Source organism: Babylonia areolata, chromosome 19 (assembly GCF_041734735.1).
Source record: "Babylonia areolata isolate BAREFJ2019XMU chromosome 19, ASM4173473v1, whole genome shotgun sequence".
In the NCBI taxonomy this organism is placed as follows: Eukaryota; Metazoa; Mollusca; class Gastropoda; order Neogastropoda; family Buccinidae; genus Babylonia; species Babylonia areolata.
The window spans coordinates 3,392,515-3,399,690 of NC_134894.1; positions in this window are offsets into that span (position 1 = coordinate 3,392,515).

Sequence of the window (7,176 nt, forward strand, 5' to 3'; positions counted from 1 at the left end):
TTCACACTAACACTGGTGCGCTACAAGGTACAGTGTTCTCACCGTATCTGTTCAGCCTGTACACAGCTGAATGCAGAAGCTTGACCAAATGGTGTCCACTCGTCAAGTTTGCAGACGGTTTTGGAAACAAGAGACATACCCAGCATGCAAACTCTGGAGAACTGAATATGGCTGCCTACATAGCGGAGTAATAACAAACGGTCATACATGTAAAACGTTGTGTGTGTGTGTGTGTGTGTGTGTGTGTGTGTGTGTGTGTGTGTGTGTGCGTGCGTGCGTGCGTGTGTGTGTGTGTTAGTGTGTTAGTGTGTGTGTGTGTGTGTATTTTGTTAGTGTGTGTGTGTGTGTGCGCGCGCTTGTGTGTGTGTGTGTGTGTGTGTGTGTGTGTGTGTGTGTGTGTGTGTGTGTGTGTGTGTGTGTGTGTGTGTGTGTGTGTGTGTGTGTGTGTGTGTGTGTGTGTGTGTGTGTGTGTGTGTGACTGAAACCTGACTGAATAACAAAGGGAACACGTGCTAAACGCCCAGTGGCAGCTGTCAATCGACTGTACCCGGGGAGGCAGCCTGCTGTGTAATGTTTGCAAAGCGCTTAGAGCTTGGTCTCTGACGAGGATAGGCGCTATATAAGTATCTGTTCCACCATAATCATTATCATCAATGTAGGACAAATTTCCTAAAAATATCTCGGTTATTCAAGAGCCATTCGAGCTATTTATACAAAGTTTGATCAACACAAAAATAGCTCTCTGCAAAAGCAACAGGCTGATCAGCAGTATAGCTGTTACACAAACAGCGTCACGGTGACACCCTGTTAGAGCGGGGAGGTGTTGCAATGGGGAGAAGGGGTGTGAAATGGGGCAACAGCTTGGACACACACACACACACACACACACACACACACACACACACACACACACACCATCTCCCACATAACCCCCCACCTCTTACACACACACTAACACTAACACTAACATATTCACACACTATACATACATGCATGCCTACACACACACACACACACACACACACACACACACACACACACACACACACACTAACACACTAACACACTAACACACACACACACACACACACACAAACGTGTGTGTATGTGTGTGTATGTACGTGTGTGTATGTGTGTGTGTGTGTGTGTGTGTGTGTGTGTGTGTGTGTGTGTGTGTGTGTGTGTGAGAGAGAGAGAGAGAGAGATTTAATAAATTCGTGTATTCAATTTAGTTTTCTGAGGGTAATAGCGGAAGCTAAACAATGCTTTTGTTTTCATCGAGCCCTCGAAAGGGAAAAATATCACTATACCGATCTAGCCTACACATTATAACCATTGATACAGAAATAATCTAATACTGTGAAAAAGAAAAAAGAAAAGATGTTAATTAATTAATTAATCAACTCATTCATTCAACCAACCAGCCAGCCAGCCAGTCGGATGAGACGAAAAACGAGGTCCTATTGTGACAAAAAATGATAATTATGATACAAAACAAATGAACTGTTTAAATAAGCGACACCTTGCTGTCGGCTTGCTACACGTGTGAAAGCAACACACCAGCAACACAATACATGGACCTCGTTCAGTTTTCAGTTTTGGTATACGAAAGCTGAACCTGCTTAGCCATTGTCTAGGAGTGAGCCGTCTGTGTAAATATGTAAGTGGTCACGGTATTTATTCTGAAGGTGTAATCGGACTTCTGTTGCCATGATTTTTTTTTTTTTTTTTTTTTTTTTGCAATGTCAGTATGATTGATATCAAACTGTGTTTTACTCATCTCCCAAATGGGGCATGGACTTGCTGTTTTCTGCGTGTCTACATTACCTGGATTAATTTCGGACTTTTGGAAAAGGTTTGACACAAACGTGCCAATTGGTGTTAGATAAGATATCGTTTTAGCTCTTTGGGGGTAGGAAGTTGTTTTCAGATGTAATTCTTACTTCCTCTGGTGTAAAATTTTCAGTTGTTGAGCTTCTCAATACGTATTTAGCACATGCCAGGTTTCGGTATTCATCCAAAGGTATTTCTCCTATTTTTTTTTATATGTTCCGAGGGTTGATGCGTGGAAAGGTACGCCAAAGGCAAGTCTATATGCTTTACAGTCAATGCTTTGAAGTTTCTTTAACAAATACTTTGGAGCATTGAAAAAGACTTCTTGTCCATACGATAGTTTGGATCGAATAAGTGATGGTGATAAATGTTTCAATATCGGTGTGTCTTGTCCCCAGTACTGTTTACTTTTAACTTTGAGCAAGTTTAAACATTTTCTTGCTTTTGTAATTATATATTCAATATGGGCATTCCAAGCTAGTTTTGAAGTAAACATTAAGCCTAAACATTTTATCATACCTCTGTACTGAATGGGCTCATTTTCAATTATAAAATGTTGGTAACTCTTCTGGATTATTACCATTGTTATATAAAAAGCATAATGTGAGTTTTTTTCTGCTGATAATGTAAGACCATTGTCGACAATATACTTATTCAGTTTATCTATTTCTCTTTGGTATGTTTTCTTACTATAGTTTAATGCCCTTTTTGATGTATTTCTTTTCATAGTTACATTCATCCACATACATATATCATCTGCGTATTGCACTAGGATCACGTTTTTTGATAAATGTTGGGGTAAGTCGTTCAGCAAGATGTTAAATAGAACAGGGGCAATAACAGAACATTGGGGTAATCCCACGTGAAGAGTCTTAGGATTTGAGTATGTATTTCCGGTAAAGATCGATTAATATTCACAGCTGAACTTATCGCTGTTCTTATGGCTTTAAATTATATTCTTGATCTTCCAGTTTGCCTTCTACAAGTCTTATTTTATGTTGATTCAAAATCTGTATTATTTGCTTTAAACTCATGAAACTGTAAGAACAAGTCCAAAATAATAATAGAAATAAGTCACATTGTACATCTTTTAAATGTGAGAGGAACACATATAACTTTTTGTTGCGTTCCTTCTCACCTTGGTCTCCTATATAATGAATGAGCTAACAGGGCTGCAAGAAAAGGTGCAAAACACCAACAGGGAACCACAGAACCTTATGTGCCTTTGTCTGTACAAGAGGGGTACCGCTTACCAAAAAAAACAACATCATGGAGTAAAGTCAGGGAAGTACACCAGCAAAATGGCAAAGTTTTAAATAAAAGTATAAATAATATTCAACAACCGGAATCTATCAATCAATCAAATACATTCAGTAATTTAATCAGATTAAGGCAAGTTCAGGCATCAAACAGGATAAAGCTGATCGCTTTTATTACAAAGTTCAGCAGAGATGTTAAATACATATATGGAGAATCTGTTTCTAGCAAACTCATACTCTTTGAATGTCAGAGTCTGAAATCGTTTTTTCCAAACTTCTCGGAAAATCCTTGTGAATGTATTTTTGACAATTTCAAGATGTTATCTGCTATTGCAGAAGGTTTGCTGCATAGTTCAACTGGACATTTGTTATAGTTGTTACAGGTGTTTGATGTTAGCGTTTCCTTCTATATTATGCCTATGTTTCCCCTTTTAATGTTTTATTTTTTCCAATGCTCTGTATCTTTCCCCACCACACACATACATGCACGCACACGCGCACACACGCGCACACACACATACACACACCATTCTTCACCCTCTGCCCAATACTGTTTCCACCACCACGCCACGCCCTCAACCCCCCATCCACCCCCCTTTTTTTCCGTCTAATATCACTTAAAGTGGAAGACGTTAAACTGACTACTACTACTACTACAGAGACCTCGTCATTGCTTTGTGCCTACTGGACCTCAGTTTTTCCACTGAAGGCTAGTTACATGAAAAGTTCGTGAGTGCATTTTAAAGTCTTTCTGAGTACATTTTGCAATCTTTTTTTCCGAGTTCAGTTTTAGAGTCACAAAGACAATGATGGTGTCAATGTTTGAAGGGTGTCTGTTGACAACGATGGTGTCAATGTTTGAAGGGTGTCTGTTGACAACGATGGTGTCAATGTTTGAAGGGTGTCTGTTGACAACGATGGTGTCAATGTTTGAAGGGTGTCTGTTGACAACGATGGTGTTAATGTTTGATGGGTGTCTGTTGACAACGATGGTGTTAATGTTTGAAGGGTGTCTGTTGACAACGATGGTGTTAATGTTTGAAGGGTGTCTGTTGACAACGATGGTGTTAATGTTTGAAGGGTGTCTGTTGACAACGATGGTGTCAATGTTTGATGGGTGTCTGTTGACAATGATGGTGTTAATGTTTGAAGGGTGTCTGTTGACAACGATGGTGTCAATGTTTGAAGGGTGTCTGTTGACAACGATGGTGTCAATGTTTGAAGGGTGTCTGTTGACAACGATGGTGTCAATGTTTGAAGGGTGTCTGTTGACAACGATGGTGTCAATGTTTGAAGGGTGTCTGTTGACAACGATGGTGTCAATGTTTGATGGGTGTCTGTTGACAACGATGGTGTCAATGTTTGAAGGGTGTCTGTTGACAACGATGGTGTTAATGTTTGAAGGGTGTCTGTTGACAACGATGGTGTCAATGTTTGAAGGGTGTCTGTTGACAACGATGGTGTCAATGTTTGATGGGTGTCTGTTGACAATGATGGTGTTAATGTTTGAAGGGTGTCTGTTGACAACGATGGTGTCAATGTTTGAAGGGTGTCTGTTGACAACGATGGTGTCAATGTTTGAAGGGTGTCTGTTGACAACGATGGTGTCAATGTTTGAAGGGTGTCTGTTGACAACGATGGTGTCAATGTTTGAAGGGTGTCTGTTGACAACGATGGTGTTAATGTTTGAAGGGTGTCTGTTGACAACGATGGTGTTAATGTTTGAAGGGTGTCTGTTGACAACGATGGTGTTAATGTTTGAAGGGTGTCTGTTGACAACGAAACCACGTATGTTTTCTCTCTTTATTATTTTTCTTCTTCTTCTTCACTGATCCAAAGCTGCATTCTTCAAATTCGTTCATTGCAATCATTGGGATTTTTTACGTATGTGACACTGTTGACGCCCCCCCCCCCTCCCCGGATGTCGTGGTTCTTTTACGTGCGCTAATTGCATACTGCATAATAATTAATTTTCATCTGGAACTATTTTAACCTCATCTCATGGATTCTTTTGTATTGAAAAATTTTTTTTCCAGTCAAGTTTGTTTTCCAAAACCAAGTCCCAATTTTCACAGGCATTTGGTTGTTCTGGTTTTCTAATTATTATTTCCTGGAAACATTTCGTTCCTCTTGGGGCCTTTATCATTGCAGTGTATGTTTTATTAGCTGTATCAGACAATTTACGTATGAAGTTCAACACAGTGCAAGAGACTGGACGGGACAGACAGGACCAGGAACCACACAGCAGGGTTCTTATCTTTGAACAGGTGCCGGAAATGCCGTTCGTTTCTGTGAGAACTCTTGCACTGATGAAACTTGCTTCTGGGTTACCAAGAGTCCACAGTTTCTACTGCATCTGGAATCCAGCATGTTCTCAAAAATCACTGGGGATTCTATTTGCTGTTCACTTTTTTTTCAACATTTTTTTTTTATTCAGACAAAGGTTTACAGATACAGAATTTATACGTTTTGTGCATTAGAAAGTATAGGGTAAGCATATAATTTAGTTCCAAGTACTGTCAAGTCTACAACAGCAAAACAATATATGTTCAATGGCAAAATTCTAAGGCAACATTGTATAGCTTAATCTTGTATTAAACAGTTATAAAGTGCCCATTTTTCCACAAACTTGTTATATTCCATAGTTATGTTAAAGGCACACTTGTCTACTTCATATGCCTGTTTGATGTATTTTTTTAACATTTGTAGTGTTGGTTTTACTTTGTTGATTCTACATTTGTATACATAGAATTTAGCTATCAATAAAATATATGAGAAACATTCATCAGTTTTCATTTTGTTATGTCCAAAAAGCACCGGTGTGTCATTCCGGTTAAGTCTATCACAGTGTAAACACTTTTCTTTTAAACATCTCACAAACTCCGTCCAAAATGATGTACATGGTTACATTCCCATAAATAATGCAGAATTGTATCTCTTTCTTCCTTACAAAAATTACACATAATCTGTGAGCATTCCCATCTTCATCAAAACAGAATTTGTCACAAGAATATGATAATTAATTTTCATCTGGAACTATTTTAACCTCATCTCATGGATTCTTTTGTATTGAAATTTTTTTTTTCCAGTCAAGTTTGTTTTCCAAAATCAAGTCTCAATTTTTACAGGCATTTGGTTGTTCTCGTTTTCTAATTATTATTTCCTGGAAACATTTCGTTCCTCTTGGGGCCTTTATCATTGCAGTGTATGTTTTATTAAAGCTGATTCCATTGTGATCATTGTTTTCAAATGTTATGTTCTTTTCTCTTAAAAAAACAACAACTTTTAACTGAATTAACACAACCGAAGTATTCTAACATTGGGACTCGATTTTTTAATTTTATCTTGGAATTCTTGAATATTGAATAAATTTTCCATTCCCTTTCACAATGTCTTTCACAAAATAAACATCCTTTCTGACCCAATCTTCAAAATACAAGACTTTACCATCAATCTTAAATTTGTTATTCAAAAACAAAGGTTCCAACAAAATGTCTTGCTTAACATGTATATCAGTTTTGTCATAAAATTCTGAGTAGCTACGAAAAACATCTTTCCAAAAGACGTTTATTATACGCCCTCCAGCTGTAAGAACTATTGGGTCATATTCTTGTAACATTTCAGCTTCTGAACATTCTTTCCATAATATAGTTTTCCATTTTGGACGGTACGACATATTGTAGCATTTTTTCAATACTGGAATCCAGCGTGTTCTCAAAAGTCACTGGAGATTCTATTTGCCGTTCACAATTTTTGACTCACTTGCATAAACAAAGTGAGTCTATGTTTTAACCCGGTGTCCGTGGTACACTTTAACATTGACATTTTCTCTGCAAATACTTTGTCAGCTGACACCAAATTAGGCATAAAAATAGGAAAAATTCAGTTCTTTCCAGTCATCTTGTTTAAAACAATATTGCACCTCTGGGATGGGCACAAAAAAAACAAAAAAATTAAGCCTAATTATATGCAAACTGCATTTACTGTTATATTTATATTTTTTGTATTCTCTAAACTTGGCACTTTGATCTGATATTCGACACAACAACAAGAGCAGTTATTATTGTCATTTTTTGTTCAAACA